Below are 21,349 nucleotides of genomic sequence, written 5' to 3'. Positions count from 1 at the left end.
GCTTCCCCCTGCGTGAAGTCACTGGAAGTCTGCATATAAATTCAGAGCAGGTGTCCCTCTCAAAAAGTCTCCCCATCTCTCTCCCCCCGGACTCGTTCCACCGAAAGGCCTTTTCCTGCAAGCCAGCCCAGTCCCACCTTTGCACAAAACAAATCTGCGCACAGAGCTGGGCCACCAGCRGCCAGCCACACCGAGCTGCACTGTGAAGCTTCCCCGCACCAAAGCGCTTTTCTCGGGTAAAGCCACTTCTGGAACACAAGTCGCTAACTTTGTTTCAGAACTGGTTAAGCGCATTCAGCTTGGAGCAGAACAAAGTCCAATCTTAAACTCCATCTGAGGTTGAGAGAAGAAAAAAATGGCAAAGGGAAACTATTTTGTGGAAAAGTAAGACAAACCACACCGGGTACAAAGTCCCAGGCTCTGCAAACAGCCACTGCAAGGAGGAACKAGGTGGCCAGGTTGCATGCAGCCAATCATAAGGGAACAGCTCAGGCCCCGTAGTTTCTCGAGATGAAATCATTTCCAAGACGAGAGATAAGAACTTCGGGTTGGCGTAGGAAAAGCTCAGGCCCTCCGCGTCAGTCCCTCCTCGCCAGAGCAGCGTCCGTGGGAGGCCCAAGYGGCCGAAGCATCGAATGGGAACATCCAGGAGCCTGCTTTACCTTCGCTTATTTCTGCCTGCTCACATGGCAGCTACACATAAAAGTGTCACTAGAAGAATGTCATTTAGGTTGTAAAGTTAGTTCTTTAAGAACAAGCAAAATAGCAAGTGAGGCAAAAATTGTGTCGTAGTCCATATTCATAAAGAAGCTGAATTAAACTCATGCAGGAGCCTCACGGTTGGTTTTTCCCTAACCTGTGACCAGCATCAGAGTGCCCGATTCCCTGGAAACTGTGGGGTAACAGGATTATGGTTGCTATTAGTAGTAGTAGGACCACAGATTTTGTTGTTGATATAGAAAGGGGAAAAGTTTCAAACCTCAACAGAATTTCACAAAAATCCCCAAACAACTCCAGCTTGGTGCTCCTGGGCACTGTCCCTGCCGACTTCCAAGAGTCGGAAAGAGACAAGCGATTCCTTACGCAAAAGCAAAATGTGACCAACGTTTCTATGGAGGAATCTGCTTTTTATACCACGGAATATTAGGCAACCTCGATAAAAGGTTGGCCTCATTTTCTCCTTCAAGAAACCCTAGAATAAGAGCCAAACGAAGAATTTGAGGAAATAATGTCCCAACGAAAGCACTTCCAATCCAAATAACGGGAAGTCCGCACAGCATTAAAGCGGATTTAGAGGATAAAAGTGTTTTGCTGCTCCACGATTCTCAAAATACACTACTTAACACAGGCTGGGATTTTGCTCTCGCCTTCCTATGCAGTTTACTGACTTTGCAATGCCTGAGCATGTGATTTAACAGGGAAAAAAGAGTGTTTGTACTGATTCACACATATTTCACGTCTTCCTAGTTTCTAAAGGGATTATCAGCGCACACACACACACTCCCCCCCGGTGTATTTCTCAGTATTGCTTAGAAAGTTAAGCATTTCTCTTTCATTCTGCTGGTGAATGAAGCCCCACTACGTATATATGTTACCCTGATGATGGCGCACGCATTTCAAGGTAAAGCCAGATATAGCTACGAGACCATCCTGACTCTCAGTTCGTTTAAATTCTGGCGTTATTTTCTCTACAGGAGCCTGCAAGTCTCCCACCAAAATCGGAGACTTAATAGAGCAGGCAGTGCAAGCGTACAGAGAGATCCTAGACTGCAGTAAAACACCGAAAGTTTAGGCAAGTCAGATGCATTTTCCGGACCGTACAGTAGGCTGATCACAGAATCGCGGGCACATGGGCTGGAAAGTCATCAAGTCTGGGAACCACCAAATTTAACTTCCCTCCCGCTTGCAGCCGGACTATCRCTACAGAGGCCAAGTCAGCTGTGGCTTTGGCTGGCCACGGCTTTAAGGCAGCCAAGAGCAGCGCCCCGGATTTGGGGACCTCCAGTCCTACTAAATCAAGCTGTCTTCTCCAAGCCTTGGCTATTTTAAGGAAACAGAAGCCTTTGAACAGTCGTCTCACAGTCTAGGCCAGCGTGCTGGCTTCACGGAGGGCAGGAGGAGGGGACAGGGGCCACGCAGAAGTGAGACGCTTGGGTTCAAACCGGTACGATAGAGCCTTCCTTAGGTACTTACATAAGCAGCCCGATTTTCCGAGGGTGTAGTGAACTCCCTGCTTCGAGAGCATGAGGAGGCAGCTTTTATTCTAACATGACTATGTACGAGGCCAAATCGGTTCCAGATTCGTTGGGGGGCAGAAGGCAGTTACTGCCACGATGCATTAACGTCGACTTGGCAGTGAAATGATTTTTCTTTTTTTTTTTTTCTTTTTTTTAATCATCTTATATTACAGTAAATTCTGCAATGAGCAGCCTCTTTCCCTTGCAGGATTTGATTTAACACAGGCAAATTAGGTTTTCTTTGACCTTGCCATCTCTTCCAACAAGGGATGAGGACAATTTTTCAAGCTTTATCATCATGTCTTCCCCATTTCTTTGGTCAGAGTACCAGTGATATTGCTGAGCTTCATAATATTGAACTCTTGTCAAAAATATATATATATGTGCATATATATATCTCTTTGTTTTTCTTTGCATTGGAAGAAACTTTTTACTGAAAGTTCAGAGTTTCATTCTATACAAAATCTTTGCCTTTTGGCTTTTTTCGAGGCCTGTACATGCCCGCCGAACTTTTACAGTGGGAAGTACAGTCGAGCAAGGCTCCGTTTTTATCTTAATGATGCTTGTGCTATAACAGTCTTCGAGTCAAGAGCTGAAAGCCGCGTGCGTGCGTAGGAGGATTGTGTGCATATTTAAGATACTCTGATTTCACCCAGAGCTTCTGCGGCAGCAGACTTCGAGGCAGAACCTCCGATTTGAGCTGTTTGGATGAGTTCATGCACTGTGCAGCTAAAAAAGTTATTTTATGTCTACAAGGAAAGTAGCACACGAGATACCTATAGACATCAAACATTTATAACAGTGTCGAAGCAGYGGTCAGGTGTGAAGGCTTTGCAGTTGCACAAACGCCACGCACGGACCGTAACGAAAGCTGCTCCTTTAAGGAGCGGTGTTAAAAATAGAGTAGCAAATCGCAGTTCCAGCTACAGCCCACAAGCAAGAAAATCTTAGCGTGCTGTAAAGGTTGCCTGAGCGCAAATCAAGCCCCGCTCGGTTTCCCGACAGCCCAAATGCCTAGTAATATTAGGTAAACTTCCCTGAAACGCTGTTTCTCGCATTACGCAGTCAAACACGATCTGTGCTTGCGCTTCCAAGCTACAAAGGAAATCAAGGCGCTTAATGTATTCCTCTGATCCACATTTACGGACTGGAAAACAGCAGTTGGCAGAAAGCAGCTGGCTGATACACGGCACACATTAAGGACAGAAGGAATTCCTATCCGTACCATACTCGTGGTTCAGACCTGGAGCTGCCTCACATTTTCCCGGGATCCAGCTTGCTTTTCCTCTCACACCCTACCAGCTACGCTAGATCCAGTGAGGCAGCAATGCCTTTCGGCACCAATAGCACTACTGCAATTTATAAATGCATTCTCTGAAGATGAGTGCAATGCTCCTGGCTTGGGACACCACCTTAAAACCCACCCGAAGCTGCAGCTAACACAAAAACACAGAGATTGTGCTCACAAAGCGCCGTTATCTCCCTACACGTTCCGCAGCCCAGCTCTGCTCCGTTGATCCCTCGTGATCACCTCTCCGTTTCCAAAGGGAATCCTTACAACAGGTTGATACGCAGCCTTTTCTTGACTGGGCACATCGTATACCTTTGGCAGATGAAAGAACTGAGAGTTGCTGACTTGACACGTACTGGAGCCTCCCTGCTCGCTCAAGGCCTTTGATTTGAAGTCATCTGCCTCTGTTATTCCACCAGGTTCCTCAAACTCCGTCTCTTCATAATCTCTTGGTTTGGGAAGAGCTGTACGAATGGAACAGATTATTTCCCTTATGCTGCACTTTTATGGTTTTACATTACACATTTGTGTTCTGCATGGTTGTTTTGAACACCAACTGCAACCGCAGGCTTATTAATAGAGCASGAGCCACCTAGATTATCACAGTGCAATCCCTGCCTTATTTCACCCGAAGCACAGCTAGTCAGAGAAGGAATTGCAATGATCATACCCTAGTGCTTCGCCAAGAATTGCTCTGCCTTCCTTTCCCTTCCCGTACAAAAACTTTTATCTTGTTACATTTTCAAAAACAAAAAAAACCCCAAAACCTACACTCTTAAGCCAACCCATACCAGCTTGGTGCACCCTAGTCCACAGCAAGGGCAGATCCTCAAGCTAACTCAGAAGTAGCCCAAGACAACAGGTTACTTTTTAGGGAGCCAGTCTCCTTCTCCTCAAACGGGCCTGCTCTTCCCACATCACAACGTACGTCCCACCTCACACCCGCGTGAGCACTCCGGCAGAGCCCGGGTGCCGTCTATCCGGTCSCCTCTTGTTTCGGGGGCAGGAGAGGAGACAGGAGCTGCAACCACTTACACAAGCACTGACTGATTGTCTGACTGACACCGGAGCAGTCCTGACCCAAACACTTCTTGCATGCACCCTAACGTGCGCTACAACGGAATGGCAGATTTAGCTGGGAAGACTAAATGGTGCAACACTGACCTTTTTTTGGTGCTTCACCCTGGGTTTTTTTTCTGGTTGCCATAAATATGGGAATATATACTTCTAACTCATTTTTCAGCAAATGCTTTGATGCCACCTCAAYGTAAGATGCTTAGCTTTTGCAGACACCGTTAGCATTTCCTGAGCCATAGCTATTGCTGAGGGTTTACAACCATCAGATACTAAAATGTTAGCAGAATGCTTTAACATAGCCGCAGGGATTAAGCATGTGAAACCCCAGACATGTAAGTGCAAGTTGTATGAAGCTACATCCAGACTATGACAGCAGAAACTAGAATTCATGTGTCTGTTGATTTAAATTTGTTGATTTTGATAAATTTACAGCCTTTATTCAATTTGTTCAGTCTGTATCCCRAAACAAATAGGGACTTGTCACTTTTGGCAAAAATGATTTTACGGCGACAGACAAAAGTATATTACAATTGTATCYGTGAGAAAAACAACTCTTTCGATATTTCTGGTCTGAACCTTTGCTGACAGTGACAAAAATAGTACGGCGTACCAGCCAAGAAGCGTTCATAATAGCTGAAATCAAGCTCTGTGCATAGAGCCAGCTGGAGGTTTGCTGTGCACCTTCTATATTCCAAATAATTCTTCAGCAAAGAAATAAATGGCACCTAGACTATAGCGTAGGGAGAATCTACACCAGAGAAGAATGAAAAGTTCATCTAATCCCATTAYCTGCTTCCACAGACCAAGAGAAGAAAAGGATCTGCAGACAGGGAAATCTCCCAGGACAGTCCCATCCAGGTCCCAGGGATTTGCAGCTCACGGACTTTCTGCATCAACCATATGCCATGGTATTTTCCTGGTTTATAGCCCACCATGTATTTTTTCCTGCACAAATGTGTCAAAGAATTTTTTTAATCCAGGAGAACTTTGGCAATTACTATGCTGTGGCAAGAAGTTTTGTAACTTAACCATACGTTGCGTAATGCAACATCAACTATTGTTTGTTTTGAATCTCTTACGTGCTAATTCCTTTCTTCAAAACAGAGCTGATCACCGGTGCAATGACACCTGAACGCCRTTTGTCTTCTGGATGTCATGCGATCTTAGGGAGCACCACATGYYTCTCTCTGACATGGCCTTTCGGGGCCAAACCATCCCAYTCTACCTAGTCATTCATCCTACAAAAGTTGTTTAGTATCTTTGATCATCCCTCTCTGCACCTTCTCCATTTCTTCSGTATCATCTTAGAGACGATGACTAAAACCACAGACAGAAATACAGATGGGGGCCCACCACAGGAATACACAAAGGCATAAGGATGGTTTGTTTTCATTTCTTATCTAATAATCCCTGTAATCCTATGCGGTTTCTAARCACGCTTCAGAACACTAACTTTTCCATAGGTCTGTCAGAACCTTAAGATCTCATTCTTGAGAGATAAAAGCTAGTTCAGAGCCTAATTCCTATATWCAGGATGTTAAGATTCAATTCTATTTAACCAACACTGAATTTGACTGTTACCGTATCATCCAGTTTCATGAGATCTTTCTAGTACTCTCTGCAATTGGTTTACATTTTTCYTCTCCCGAATAGCTTACTTTCAGAGAGAACTGCTCTTGCTTCAGAATATTCCTAAATGATGGATAAAGGAAAGAAAGGTGTAAAGAGAATGAGCAGAGCAATCTCCAGAACAGCTCTATGATGATGCCTTTTTCAATGAAAAATTTTTCAACATTATTGTCTATTTATCCCTACTCTTTTTCCACATTATTTAACCAATCATTAATTTGCGAGAGGGGTGTCCCATTATTCCATAACTGCTTCGTTTCTTTAAGAATATCTGGTAAAAAGAGTCTCTCTTGTCAAAATCTCAATGGAACCCCTCATCTAGATCTCCTTTTTTCACATGTTCTTGACTCCTTCAAAGAACTGGAGTAGATTCCCCAGGCAGCACTTCCCCTTACAAGAACTGTGTCAACTCTTCCCACTACATGACATTTGTGCATCTGCACTGGGTCTCAGTGTAGGAATGGATTTCTGCCTCCACAAACACAGGACAAATATTTAACCAGGAACCCCTTCACTATGYGATCACAAATTTGTGAGGGGTGGGGGCAAAGAATACTTGATCTGGAGAAAGAAATCAAGCATCCACTTTTCTTTTGGAACAAGGAACAAACAAAGCAAAAAATCATCTTTGTGAACGAGGCGGACAAAGAGCCAGTGGCACCCTCCCTCGCATTCGGGGGGACCTCCTCAACTCATTTCTGTGAAAGCTAGACTGACTCCTATTTCACCTGCGTGCTAGTCAGCTTTGCAAAGCGCCGTTTGTGGAATAAGCAGCTTACATAACTGGGTATTTTCAGCATTACAGACATAAACGCTTCCTCTATCCTGTGGAAGGTATTTCTGGATCTGCTGAAATGTTGCTGTGCTCTTCCAGGGCTTCGCATTCTTCTGCTCAGAAATTGCATAAGCTGCTGCCATAGGAAATAAGTGATGTTGCATAATGATTCTCATATTCACTGCAGGATTCGGGTACTACGTGACATTTCTGTTGGAAAGCAAGTCCCCTTCTCTATGTTTCTAAATCGAGGTCCTCGGTCACCRAAAGGAGGACAACCTATCAACCTTTGGGGGGCAGGGGAAAGGGTAGCAGACCAAGCACTGCCTGGTGCAGTACCGCTGGAACAGTTTTACAGTGCAAAATTTGGTTTAGCTTTGAATGTCTGTTTGCTGCTTCCGTCTTCCCTCGCTCTGGTTGTTTGCACGTATAGAGCTACAGGCAGATGTTAAACAGAGGTTTCATATGCAACGTTGTGATGCCTGATGGCCCGCTGGACAGCCCTCACCGTAGGCTGATTGATACTATTTCAAGACATTTAACTGGCATAAAAGCAAGACTAAACTCTGATTAGTCTCTCACACTACTGAATTCCTACTAGAAGCTGCGTTAGAACAAAATTTAGAAACAACCTTAGGTGACACTCCGCTCTTTCATCTTTCCAGCTGCCTTCATAGCACRAAACACCTTTTAAAACCCAATCGCAGACTTGACGCTTTGCTCTAGCCCTTCTCTCTTCACCCTGCAGAATTCTGCAATTTTTTTCTCATTAAAGATTCATGTACACTACTAAATAACGATAACCAATTGCAGCATTTAAATTCAAAGATTTTACAACTACAAAAGCCAGGCAAATTCAAAGTTAAGTTCACAGACACCTTACAGCTTCCTTAACGTTGCCACATTCAGCCATTAAAACACACTACTACTACTACTACCAACAAACCATACCTTGCCGTTTCCCYGATTTATAAAACTGAAACGTCGCATTTTCCCCCAAGGAGTAGTGTAAAGTTTAATTAATGTCTGAAAGATCTTTGAGGATGAAGATCAATATCAAGGTACTATTTTCAGCAATACAAAGAACGAATCAAAAAAATCTCACTTTAATTCATGCGAGGCATCAGACTGGTCCCAGGTATCATTCACTCACCTGCTTATATCTGAAGTAGATATTAACTATTCAAYGTTTGCAAAGCTGACATAAAGACTATATGCATGAATTTCTCATCACTAACAGTTTCATGCTTAGTACYCAGTGTTAAAATAATTAAACAGCTCTCCATAAAAGTGCAAAAATCACTGGGATACATGTAATGGATGCTCCTGATGCAAAGAGTCGGGGACCACGTGAAACGCAGCTGGTAGATCCCCAGACGAGGAATGACGGTAGCGCTAAGTTGCACTTCGCAAGCATCGTAACACTTTTGCAAGGAAAGAGGATTATTCCTTGCTAGAGAAGGCAGCACGACRACTTGCTCGGGAGCCTGTGCTAAGCCTGTATTACCGGCACAGCGTTCAGGGTTGGACCAGCATCCGAGAGGCAGGATCCTATTCRGAGGTCACCAGAGCCACAAGCGATGGTAGCACGTTGGAGACGGCACCCGCGTGCACCGGCGCAGACCGCAGGGCCGTACGGGACCCTCCTGAGGCCCGGCGTGACACGTGCCATCCAACTCCCCCCAGACTCCTCCCGAAGCACACCCAGCTCCTCAGTTCATCCCGGCCAGGTACCTTCAGGCTACAAACAGCTCCCCACCAGGAGTTGTTCCTTCTCCCCTTGCAACGCCYCTCACAAGCAACTGCTACAAAAGCAGCAGCGCAAATAACTGGGGTTTCACTGCAGGACTATAAAACTGCATGTTTTACAGGAAAATCTGTTCTGCCCCCTGGCCTACTCCCAGTCGTCGCTAACGCCTTTGAACCCACTCCAACATCCGACTTCTCAGCACATTTCAGAAGCAGGGAAAGAGGACGGAGGTCAAAGCGCCCACGGAGTATTCAGCAGGGTGGCAGTAAATCYGCGCAGAGTTTCTGCTTCCAGCCCGTCTCCCCGTTTCGGCTGCAGCTACCCGCTTGCTATCCAGTCCAAAGAGGAATGCGTTTTAGGTAAAATACTTACTTTTTCTGCAAGCAAAAGTGATTTGCTGTAACGTCACAACCGCAGCAGCCGGCGAAAGCCTACGTTTATTACTGAACAGGGCCCATTTGCCACCTCAACTTGCAAAGAAGGAAAGGCGCCAATAAGCTGGGCCTCCGAGCCAGGCCTGGCCCAAGCGCCAGCTCCCGAGAGCTGCAGCCTCGGCTGCAGGCGCAGAGAGGATGTTTGCCTCAACGTACTTGTTTGGATTCAGTTTGGGGCCGGGAAGCCGACGGGAAGTTGTAAAACCAGTAGTCTGCTGCGTTTTCCTCCAAACGCCGTCTCTCAAGTGAGGCTTGGCTAAAATGTTCTAGGCATCACGAGGGTCACGCACTTTCCCTACCGCTTTTAAATCTGTTCCCATGACTGACATCAAACATTCTTTTATATACCAGCTTTATTTATTTATTTATTGAGGTGGTGGAGTCTCCTTCTCTGGAGATATTCAAAAGCCGCCTGGATGCAATCCTGTGCAATGTGCTCTAGGTGACCCTGCTTGAGCAGGGGGGTTGGACTAGATGATCTCCAGAGGTCCCTTCCAACCTCAGTGATTCTGTGATTCTGTGAAAGATTCTGCTATTTTGAGAAGTTTGGAAACGTGTTTCACACACCTAAACTGCAGAAAGCCTGCGATGGGTACGACTCCCTCCAGTCTAACCACGGTTCCCTTCCCGTATTTGCTGTAGAAGTCAGAAAAACCAGGAAATACTATCAAACCTTTCTTATGCTGCCACTACTTAGAGCAGAACCATATTTTCATAAATACCGATTGTGAAACAGCTTACCTAGGAAAAGATTTTCAAATAAATCATCACCCAATTTTCTGATCCGCTGGAGATAAGCCACTTACCAACTCTTTTCAACAGGAGACAAAAGAGAAAGGTTAAAAATGCAAGCAGAAAATAAACAAACCATTTTGAAACACATTTAGGGAAGCTCATGTATATCTAAGAAATGCTCAGAGTGCCCGCGAGATATTCTGTGCTATAGGTTATTTGCTAATTCCAGGCAGAGGGGTCAAAATCAATCCCAGCTACAAACCTAAGCACTGGGCAGCTGGGGACAAAGACCAACCTGAGTGACAGGACCATTCTAGGTCAACAAATCAGAATGAAGGCCCAAAATATAAAATATGCTACATAAGGAGTAATCAGGAATAAAACTGGTGTTAAAGCCAAAATAAAATAAAATAAAATCAGGATCTGTTTGCTTTTCCTAACRGAAGTCCCTCTTACAGAAACAGAGGTTCAAAGCGTTGTGACTCTCTAGAAACAAAAACCCACATACGTTTGGGGACKCAACAGAAAAGATTAGGAATGAAAAGTAATAAAAACTTTTAAAAGACAGACAACTTTCATCTCCGCATGCGAGGATATCCCAAGATGTCCGTGAGCACGCTGACATCAGTCACCGTGCGGAGCGCCCACGTCTGCCAGTCAGACCAGCTGAACCCCTCTCTCATCCCACTCGCCCATTTGCTTTTCTCCCAAACACGTTCACGTTTCCCCCCCCCCCCCAAAAAAAAAAAATTACCGATCAAAACACTTCCCTTCGGTTTCTTCCATCGAAACAGACTGCTAGCGTGCCCAAACGCACGGGCCTGCGGTCGCCTTTCTGCAGACCAACTTAAAATGCACAATTTTTCATTCACTGAAAAGGGACGCGTTGCTCGGTTTGATTGAGCTGCTGCGGCACCCGAACGCCCCCCCTCCAGCCTCCCCCAGAAAAGGGACGTTTCCACTCGTTTCACTGCGAGAAAACATGACATCATGCTCCACATTCGGCTAAGCGAGAACAGGACCGATCTTGCCCCAGCGAGCAGTATCATCAACTGGAACGGCGGTACTCCCGGCTCCCTCATCTACTAGGGAACCGGGGGGTTAAAATCATGTGTTCAGCACAACAGACAGAGACAGCCAGAACTGCCGCTTGCAAGAATAATAGAGCAAATTCCTACCAGGCTGCTACGAAGAAAAACACATCTCATCGTTTCAAGAATAAATGTAAATTATTCATTATTGTAACACAACAGAAGAATTGATTCGCTAGCCCACAAGCTAAAAAATTACAATCGCCTGGAAGGCAAAAAATGCAGTTCTGCTTCTTTATACTGTCTCGAGTGATTCTTGTGTCATTGCCTGCATATTCCATAAATATCCCTTCTCCACTGCCATTCCCTCCCCCTTTAAAAGGGGGGGGGACACAAGAAAGATAACGTGCAAAATCGTAACTGAAAAATGTCTATCGTGCAGGCAAGCAAAAGGAGAGGAGGGCTACCGCATTTCTACGCCGTGATGGATAAATTAAGGTCTCGCATTTCCTCTTGCCTTCTCTGCCTCCTTTTTTCAGTCCCTTCCCACCACAGATGCAACATCCATCTGTCCTTCTCGAATCAATGGCGAAAGGGTAACACTGACCATTAAACGCACGCAAACGCGCAGGGCAGGAAAGGCATTTTCGCCTCGTTACTTACCAGCATCCCCGATTCCCGTGCGATGCTCCATTTTCTTGTTTTAAAAAGATGGAAGGCAAAAAAAAAAAGAAAAAAAGGAAAGAAAAAAAAAGGGAAAGGGAGGAAAAAAAAAGGAAAAGAAAAAAGGAAGTGTTGCAAAATAAAAGGAAATTCCACCCACACACCCCTGCAGCCTGCTGCAAAGAAGCAGCGACGCGCGCTGACGTCACGGATTCATGAATGGATGTAAATGGGGCCGCGCGGCGATCGGGCGGCGCGCGCGCTGCCGGGGGGCAGCCCCGAGGCGCCAGCCCCCCCGGCCACGCCACGGGCAGCGCCGGGGAGAGGGCACCCCACGCGCTCGGCTAATAACTCGGGCCAAGCGGCCGGGCGAGACGGCGCCGCCGCTGCCCTTCCGCCTCGAACGCCCCCCGGGCATCTCCCCCGCGCGCGCGGCCTCTCGCCCCTCGGCGCTGCCCGGGCGCCGGCGGCGTATCGAGTGACGGCCATCTGTCCCACGAATCAAACGTGTTTGCTAATCGGCAAAAGGGCTTTCTCCGCTCTCCGGTTTCTGCCAGGATCACAGAGCCGGGGGATTATTATTAAAATAACTGGATTTAAGCCGGCCCTGGAAGGAAGCTGCAGGGAGAACAATAGGCGGCTTGTGCTGGGCTAACGACGCAAAAGCACCCAAAAAACAACAAAAAATATCAAAATAGGAGCGCTGACAAAAAAATACCAAGCGTTCGCCTCTCCAGCGTTCACAACAACGGGCAGCGAAACGTTCAGAAACTAAACAGGTTTCTGAATGCAGCAGCCCAGCCGGGTTGTCACCCCGCTCTCACGGCCCAGTGGCCGCTTCGCGAGAGCCCGTGCCAAGGTGCCTCCTCGTCCCCACGTGCCACATGCCAGGACACCGGGCATCATTTTGAACGCCCCAGTAGCTTCCCGGTAAATGCCCGCAAGAGAAGCTATGACTGACTCTGATCCGGACAGAGAAAGGGTAAAAAATTTGCCTTATTTTTGTGTCTTTGAAATAACACGGGGGGAGCGCAGAGATGAGCGTAACCAGGAGTTAAGGTCAAGGTTTGAAGTCAAACCCAGGCATAGGTAAGCTATGCAACTGCACCATCTCAGGGTTAACCAGAATTAAATCGATCTGGTGTCTAGAATTCCTTCTAACAACGTGGCCTCCAGGATGTTAAGAGCCAGAATTTCCATATTTCCACTGCCCCTTTTCCTAGCAAGTAGAAAGCAATTGAGCTAAAACAGGATGTCCCAAAATTTATCCTGAGTAGCACATCTTAAGAGAACACCTGAGATATTCCCGCCTTTCCTTATGGAAACCGGATAATGCCCTGAAATAAACTGGGGCTGGATGTAACAGCAGCGTGGATCTGGGTTTGGAAAAGAGGAAGAGCAGGTTTTGCGCTACTTAACACCACGTGAGCAAGCACCCACTGATACCAGCTTTTTGTGGAGGGAAGAGAAGGGAAGGCTGCAAAAGCCTTCCTGAAGCCTAGAAAATCCATCCCTACAGAGACAATATTTATGTAAAAATATACTTATAAGAGGGGTTAGGTTGGTGTTTGTGTGTGTTAGGACAGCAGCTGATTTTTTTACACGTCTTTGATATGGGAACTAGCATCTCAAAGGACAACCAGAACAGCATGACCAGCCAGTTCCTCAATTCTCCAATTCTCTTGCACCAAAACACACCATTTGGGAATCACCGGGCTTCTAGGTCTCCCTAGACATTTTTTAGCATCATCTCTTCTTCATCTCTTAGTTGTACCATAGGATATTAAACACAACGACTCCAAAGAACTGACATTATATGAACACATTAGTATGCTTTGAATTCAACTGCAGCCAAGAGAACTTGAGCTTTGATTTTGGACTTGAGCTTTACAGAGCTGGCCTGGCAAAATGCAAACTAATGCAAACTCCTTGTTACCTACTTTCAGGTTCAACTTCTGGTGAGAAAATGCGATGAAGAAATATCTATTCTTTAAAGCCAAAAGTTTCAAGAACCAAATAATGAGATTTCCACCCAGATAATGCAGTTCCTACAAGACTGAGGGCTACTGCATGCCAGGGAGAAGGAGGGGTGAAGGCTCAGTGAAGACATCTCTTCAGAGGGATCACCTCATGCCAAACCCCAAGCTCCAAAAGCATGTGGTTCCCTAGTTCAGAGGACCTGGTCTGAACTCCTGCTTGTCCTTCCTCTCCAGAGCACAATGCTTGGCTTTTCAGCTGACCTCACCATCATGTTACAAAACCAACAGATTTCCACGGCATCTCCAAAACACAAACAAAAATGGTAAGTTACTTTCTTACCCAGAACAAGACGGGTTAAGATTATGAACTAGAAGGGAAGAACAACACAATAACAAGCAGGAACTGGAAGAGAAGGAGACACATCGCTGAAGAACTAGTAAAAATGGAGAAAATTAGAAAGGAAAATTCTTTTCAGAAGATAAGGGTTAAAATTTTCAAAAACAAGCATACTGAACTCAATGCAAATAACCACTTGAACTCACCATGAAAAAGAAAAAGCAATCATTGGCCTAAAATTGATAGCTGTTTACAAGATCATATTGGTAGCCAACAGCAGCATTGGAAAACAGAACAGCTGCAACCATTTACAGAKTTTTTTTGGTTTKGGTTTTAAAATAACACACATTACATACCCACCATTGATGCATCAAGAGAGCTAACTTTTTAAAGTTGATCACCATTAGAAAGAGAAATTATTCTGCCCCTCTCATTCAGACAAAAACACCAGCCAAACTAGGTAATTCTTTATGAAGGTGCCCAAATATGATTCTATGCTTGAGTTTAGTTCAGTAGTAAAGACAGAAGTTAAAGACAGACATTTATAACAAATTAAAGAAGGAGGACAAGGGTGTAAGGTATAAAAAACAGAAAATTCATAAGGGAAGATACAAGTGCTAGTGACAAGTTCAAAGATAGCAGGATTTCTAAAAGGATGTAAGAGTAATACATACTATAACCAAGTAACTAGACCATTAGGGGACACAGCAGGCAAAACTAGTAATCATGGTACAAAAGGAAAGACAGAAGTAGTCAAAAAATATCTTTTCGCCATATTTGAAAGACAGGATAATTAAGTATTTTGRAGCCAATTAGCAACTAATAAGAATGTTATACAGCATCTGCTAGGCATAACATTTCAAGTTGGCATGTACTATTAATTTGAGCCCAGTCCTAAAATAATCATTTAACAAGTTCTTCGACCCAGTGACCTTCAATTTTAATAAACTGGAAAACTACCGAAACTGCACAAGACTGAGGATAACAACATTATGCCAATATTCAAGAAATAGCATAAGTTTGCTATTTATAGGCCTGGCACTTTGACACTGATCTTGGGCCAAAATCCTAATACAAACTTTGACTGAAAAGAACGGGCTTTTTGGTCTGCTGCAGAAGGACCATTCATCTCAGTGTCCTGGCCAGTAATAGACACAAAGGAAAGCGCATAAGAACAAAGCAAATCCGTAACACTTCTGCAGTGTATTCTGCCAAAAAGTCAAAAATTTGAAGAGAAATGAAAGCGACTGAAAGGGTAATTTCATGATTGTATGTCCATGAGGCTGTTTATAAAACCATTCTGCAGACTTTGAGGTTCAAGAGGGACCTCACTGTGAAAGCTTTCTACATGGAGGAATATATAGGGAAAGTGAAGGAACAAATGATTCTCTAACAGAAGGTAAATATTTGCAGAGGTAAGATGGCTAAAGAGACATTATATTCCGAAGTTCTAAAATCTGCGAAGCCTTTGATTCACTTTTCCAACCCCGTAGGCATACAGCCCTCTTCCAAATGCCCTAATCTTCAGCAGTGGGTGACAGGAARGAAGGAGGTCATACTCAAAGCATCAGAAGATCTCAGCAATCTCCAGGTTTTTAACCAGACTCTCCCCAGATCTGAGATTTTGAGAAGTCCTGCTTGCAAAGGCAGGTGAATGGAACTGGAATTTGACAGGACTGGAGCCAAGAGCCGGGGCCCAGAAGGCCACGATGAGAGCACCAGAACGGAGGTGCCATCCCAGGCTTACTTCCCTGTGGAAGTCCTGCAGAACGAGGCAACTGGCTCTTCTAGAAAGTTTACATTTCTTTCAAAAACCAGCTTACACCAACATCCCCCAGAAGTCCTCTGTGTGACCTGGAGACTTTTTCAAAGTACCTGGTACCCATGGCGAGTGCCCAAAGAACATGTAAGAACATATTTCAAACAGCCACCTGGAGTTTGACCAAAGGAAAAAATGGCTGGAGAACAGAGAAAAATCCCAGAAGTGGGACATGGGCAACATCACACGAACAGGCTAACCCAGCAAGCTGTGATTTGAGTTGGAGGCCCTAAATTACAAGCTCTGTTTAGTAAGGGGGTCTGTTTACAACAAGACAGCCACAGTGATCGCAGCCCTTGAGCATCTCCCTTTTCCTTGTGGAGGCTGCTGAACCACCACAGCTTCCAGCTCATACCACCACTCACACCACCACTGCACAGCCTTTAAATGAAAGTGCTACCAGTTTCTGTTATAGACGTGAGGCTTCTTAAAGCAAAACCATCCTTCATACAGCTACTACCTGGTCTTTAGATCAAGCATGTTCAGCAAAGTATGATGGCAGGAGTACGTAGGAGTATATAGAAATGTGCTTTAGCCTTGTACCGCTTTTAGCAACACTCTAGGAACAAAAAACAAAAAGCAACCACCAAACAAAAAAGGAATAAAAGACAATGAAGATACAAAAAGTATTGTGTCTTCCTCTGTCTGAGCCTGAGGCTGGCATGAATGCTTATTTAAGGACTCTCTGAATGTTTTTTCCAGTGAGCCTACTCTTTTCAGATGAGCCTTGCYTTCCAGGTCCTGAGCATGATAAAAGTCTGTGCAGCTTTAGCAGAAAGGCATGCCACTACATATCAAGAGCACGCGCTGATGAGGCTGGGGGAAACGTGCGGCTGGGAAATTCAAAAGAATCCCCCTGCTGATTTTTATCTTCCTGGAGGAAGAAGGCCCAGTTCCTCAGACATCAGGAAAAGCACTACAACTCCAGCAGGAAAGAAAACACGGCTACGTGAGCAAGGTCACAACCTGTTTCACTGCTGTCCTAAACAGCAGCTTCAGCAGCAGTAGAACAACGTTCTTTCCAGATTTCTGGTTGTCTTGGCCAGCTGGCAAGAAGCACAGAGCAGACACGTGAAGCAGAGCATGCACCTAGACACCACCCTTCTTGTGGCTGGCAAAGCCGTTGAGGTCTTTGGGAGACCTCAACCTCAAATTCTCTCTGGAGAATTTGCCGCTACCTGAAACTACATGGACTCAGGCCACAACCTTTCCCTTGGTCAGGGGTCCCATGTAAGGGCACTTGCATTTAACTCTCTCTGAGCTGCCCATCTGTTTGCACAAAATCTGTAGGAATTTCATTATCTTAAAACCTCTATCCCTTTATCAGATGTGGTTGAAAGCAGTCAACAGGTTGGAAAGTTATCAAGGAGAGGATGAACAAACAGGAAGTCACTCTAAATACAGATCGTCAGGAGTAGAGTAACACCAGTAAAGAGAAGAAATGTGTTCATCTTCTGGTTTTTTTCCCCCTTGAAGCCATTTGCAAAAATCTTTAGCAGAGGCCCTGTGAGGAAAAAAAAGCTATCTGTTCAGGGAAAACAGCCACAAAATAATGTTCCTCCAAGAAAGCATTCCAAAATAAAGTCTTCCATATCAACAATTAGCACTGATAGAACTGCCAGCCATGAGAAATATTGCAAAAGGTTCCTGTAATGCTGACTGAGCTTCCCACAGCAGATGCAGTCACTTTTCCTCTCCCCTGCTAGGAGCCTGCAAAACACTGCTAGAAAGAAATGGGAGACCATGACAGTGAACCCTCACTATTCATGCTAGCTGGAAAGGAAAGTACTATGATTTATGTTACTCCTACAAAAAGGCACTGATCTGCCCACATATAAGAGAAAGGGAAAATCCATGGCAGAACTACAAGAAAAGCCAAAGGGTTAATATGAGCTACAAGGGTAGAGTGAACTAATAGAGGTTGCTCAGTCTGAAAAAGTAAAAAGAGAAGATAATATTGAAAGGAGATATGATAAGGGTCCTTAAATATAGAAACGGTTTCTGCAAAGAGAAAGAAAACCTCCCCTCCACATCCATGGTGAACAGAAGGAGTAATGGACTTCAACTGCAACAAGAGAAATTYACTTAAGCCAGCAGGAGAAATCTTCTAAAAGGTAAATACAGTGAAGCACTAGCCTAAAGAAGTCATGTTGCTTCATATATCAGAGGGTAGAGAAAAAAAAAATCCTCTCCCAAAAATTGCCTAGCAATAGCGATGCCGCTTTGAGGCAGAGGGTCAAAATGATTTTTTGGAATGTTTCAGCTCTTTTTTTTTCCTATGAAGATATTGAAGAACTGAAAGCTTTGTAGCAAGACCAGAAGTTAAAAAATTAATCTGATCTTTTGCAGTATGAGGTCTCATTGGATTAAATCTTCCTACCCATGCTACCAGCTGTACTACCTCTTTGAGAAATATAATCCAGATTTCTATCTAAAGCTACAAGTAGTGCTGAAAGCCCACTGAGAAGTCAAGCATTTAGAAATCAGAAACTGCCAGAATAAGGCACTATTTTTAGTATTTTAACAGTTCCCTATAGTACTGTGATGCAGTTTCTTCAAGAACAGTGGATCAGCCCTATGTAAATATTCTTAAGAGAAATAAGCTCTGCTCAGTATCTTCATCTCAGGCTCTGCTAAGTCTAGCACCACTCATGAAGGTACCAGTCGCCTCCTCTTTGGAGCTCTGTGCTTCTATTTGATTCTCTTTCCTCCCCAAAACATTTCTTCCTTTTCCACTGCTGCTAAATGCAGGTCCTAGGATTCAATCCTCCTGATCTGTCTAAGGAACCACAACACAGAACTACTCATTTTATGAAGAGTAATGACAACACTTTAAACAGTTACAGTCATTACRTTTAATGGAATTTTGGTTCAGAATATTCAGATTAAGAGCGTTAAACTTGTTAGCAGCGGCAATCTTGCTTCTTATTAAAGCACTATGCTGGACAACTGCAATATCACGCGGAAGGCAGCCYCAAGCTGGACTTTCTCAGGAGATGCTGCAGGGTGTTTTGAATACTTGCTTTTCAAATTAAGTCGTAGAGCTGTCCTTAAAGGACAGCCAGAAATTAAATGGCCTTCAACAAGGGGGCACAGAATAGCCAGCCAATGTCCTAATACTGCAACTAAACCCAGGCACCCATTTTGTATTGCACAGGATTTTGCCTATCCAGAGAAAAATAAGCACCATGTTGGTAAATACAAGTCATCATTAAGAGAGAAAGAGTGACAGCCATGTTCAAATATGTGTTAGCTGTAGCAGTAACCTGGGACCTCCTAGGACAAATCTTTCATAAGAGTGTATGAAACCCATAGTTTTGCACAAGGAGAAGCAGTGTAAAAACAGGTGCCTGCACCTTCCCTTCAAGCTGAGAGATGCGAGCATGCTCCAACTCCAATTTCCCATTTAGCCATCAGGCAAGGCTTGCAGAAAGTACATGCATCCTCTTCATAAAGATATAATACAGTGAAAGAGGGGGGGAAAAAAAAAGACAAAGACAGACTATATGATTAGATTGAACTTGCCTGATTCACTTGATCCCCAGATGACACGCAATCTGCAAAAGATCATAAACCCCCTTACAAGCRGTGCTTCTGTGCCCTAAAGCCACCTCTATTACATTATATTATATATAGCATTCCAGAGAGCCTTGACTATTAACTGAAAAAATGAGATAAATAAGAAGAAGCAAAGTTGATGAAGCAGCTGATGAACTGTCATTGATGAAGCAAGGACAGGGGAGTTCATGCAACTAATTGCCTTCATTGAGATGATACCATGTTCAAATCAAAGGAGAAGTTAATTCCTCAGCAAAATACTTCACCTTAATTACCATCCATAATATAAAGCTAGCTAGAATCTAAACATATGGCTGCTCTGCTGCTAAGGCACCCAACCACTCCTCACAGAACAGGTATTAACAAACCTGTTAACAAACAAATCCCAAAATGCAACTCCACCTCTTGTCTTCCTGCAATCCTACAAACAGGGTGCTCAGTTACCTCCCCAAACTTACTATCYGCAGCTTTCTCTGCCTGAAGTATATCCTTATGAAAAAGATCATACAAACAAAGAAAAAGGACAAAATCATTTTCAGTCTCCTTGCGAGAAGCAACTAAATGTTTTCTTGCATTCTGCACATACCCATTTACTACCTGAAGAAAACTGTTTAGGTAATTTTACAAATAGAGAGACACAGGCAAGTGATTTTTCAGCTAGCTTCTGCACAGACAACAAAAAACAAAAGGAAACTTTCAGAAAAATATTCCTCTAAACTTAATGCCCAGAAGATCACAGAATGATACAATTTGCTCCTTTTCAGTTCTTTGCATAGATATATGCATGCAATGCAGAATGTCAAATAGATATCCTTCTTAAATAAAAATACAGTGAAAATATTTTACTAATGCAACTTCTCAGAAATTAATAATTGTATGTGCTTTCAAAAACTGTTTTGAAGCTGACTAGCAGAAGTCAAACAGAAAGAGTATATTCTTGACACTAATTACAAAAGCAAAAGAGAAGTAGTCTGAAAACCATGCACACAAATATATAATCAAGCATTTCCCACTTTAAAAGTAAATATCAATTCTACCCGAGTGCTTGCACACCAACAAAGCATTGTTTGGTGATGYACAAGTTTTACCATTTTACTTTGCAAAAACAGAGAACAGATATGGTTAAGCTAAAAAACTGCATATGTGACACATTCAAAGCATGACCTATCCTTAGGAATAGCAATACCCAAAATACATTAAGTAACCTGCTACCATCAAAGGCAATATACATCACAGAAAATGTCACAGGCTCACACATACGCATTAGGAGATTAGAGAACAGGAGACACAAAGAAAGAAGCCTCCTGCCATTTATTTCAAACTTCAGAAGTGAAAGCAGATCACAAAGACTCCCTTTGCAGACAGAGAGCAAGCAAAATAAGCTTGAAGACTAAAGGAACTATCCAACCATTTAGTCTAACCCCTCACACAATGCAGAAGAAAGAATCATTCCGGGATCGGCAGCATCAAGCTTAACTTGTGCTAGAAACGCACCATTTTTAATAGGAAGACAGGCAGGCTGAATTTCAAAGCTCAAAGTACCAATAACGTATGAAATTAAAAGGTCTCGCCACTGTCATCTTAAAGCTTCCAACACTGTGTCCTAAGTGATCTCTTTATGGTGTCCAAAGGTGTTTCTGCATGGTTGGTCGCTCCTCAGAAAATGAAATTGCAGTCAGTCAACAGGATTGTCCTTGTGAGGCATATGCAAGACCTTTGCCTTACAGTGGGCTCCCTGAAGACACCCGGAAGGCTTTCTAACTCAGAAAACACAGATTTTCCTAGAACTAGGACACTTTAAATAGAGGAAACTTAAAGAGACCAAGTCAGGCAGACTAGAAATGGGAAGGGCTTACACGCCACCTCCCCTGCTTACTGYGCCTTGCTTCCAGGCTTCTACTTAGCGCCTCAGCGTCTGAATTGCAGGAAGCTCTGCGGTGCTGCCTGGTCCCTAGGAAGTTCTCTCACCCCCCTCCCCGAGGGCCGTCGGTATTGCCTTAGCCTCCCCGCGCGAGCTGCCGGCTCCTGGCTGCC

At 44.2% G+C, this 21,349-nt stretch overlaps 1 protein-coding gene across 5 annotated transcripts in view; it reads right to left on the bottom strand.

Annotated features, from left to right (window-relative positions):
* MAP3K13 (mitogen-activated protein kinase kinase kinase 13) overlaps positions 1 to 21,349 on the bottom strand; it is an 80,836-nt gene that overhangs the window by 29,854 nt on the left and 29,633 nt on the right. For 3 of the 5 annotated variants that reach the window (XM_026075547.1, XM_026075549.1, XM_026075548.1), the window contains exon 1: positions 3,704 to 3,992. The exons of the other annotated variants lie outside the window; for them this stretch is intronic. The gene's annotated coding sequence lies outside the window, so the exon portion shown is untranslated. Of the gene's footprint in view, positions 1 to 3,703; positions 3,993 to 21,349 lie in introns of those variants that run through there. 5 annotated transcript variants of the gene reach the window in all.

This window comes from Apteryx rowi, unplaced genomic scaffold (genome assembly GCF_003343035.1).
Source record: "Apteryx rowi isolate R43461 unplaced genomic scaffold, aptRow1 scaffold_406, whole genome shotgun sequence".
In the NCBI taxonomy this organism is placed as follows: Eukaryota; Metazoa; Chordata; class Aves; order Apterygiformes; family Apterygidae; genus Apteryx; species Apteryx rowi.
Note: the sequence above shows the minus strand (reverse complement) of the source record. Positions and strands in the feature narration are given on the sequence as shown.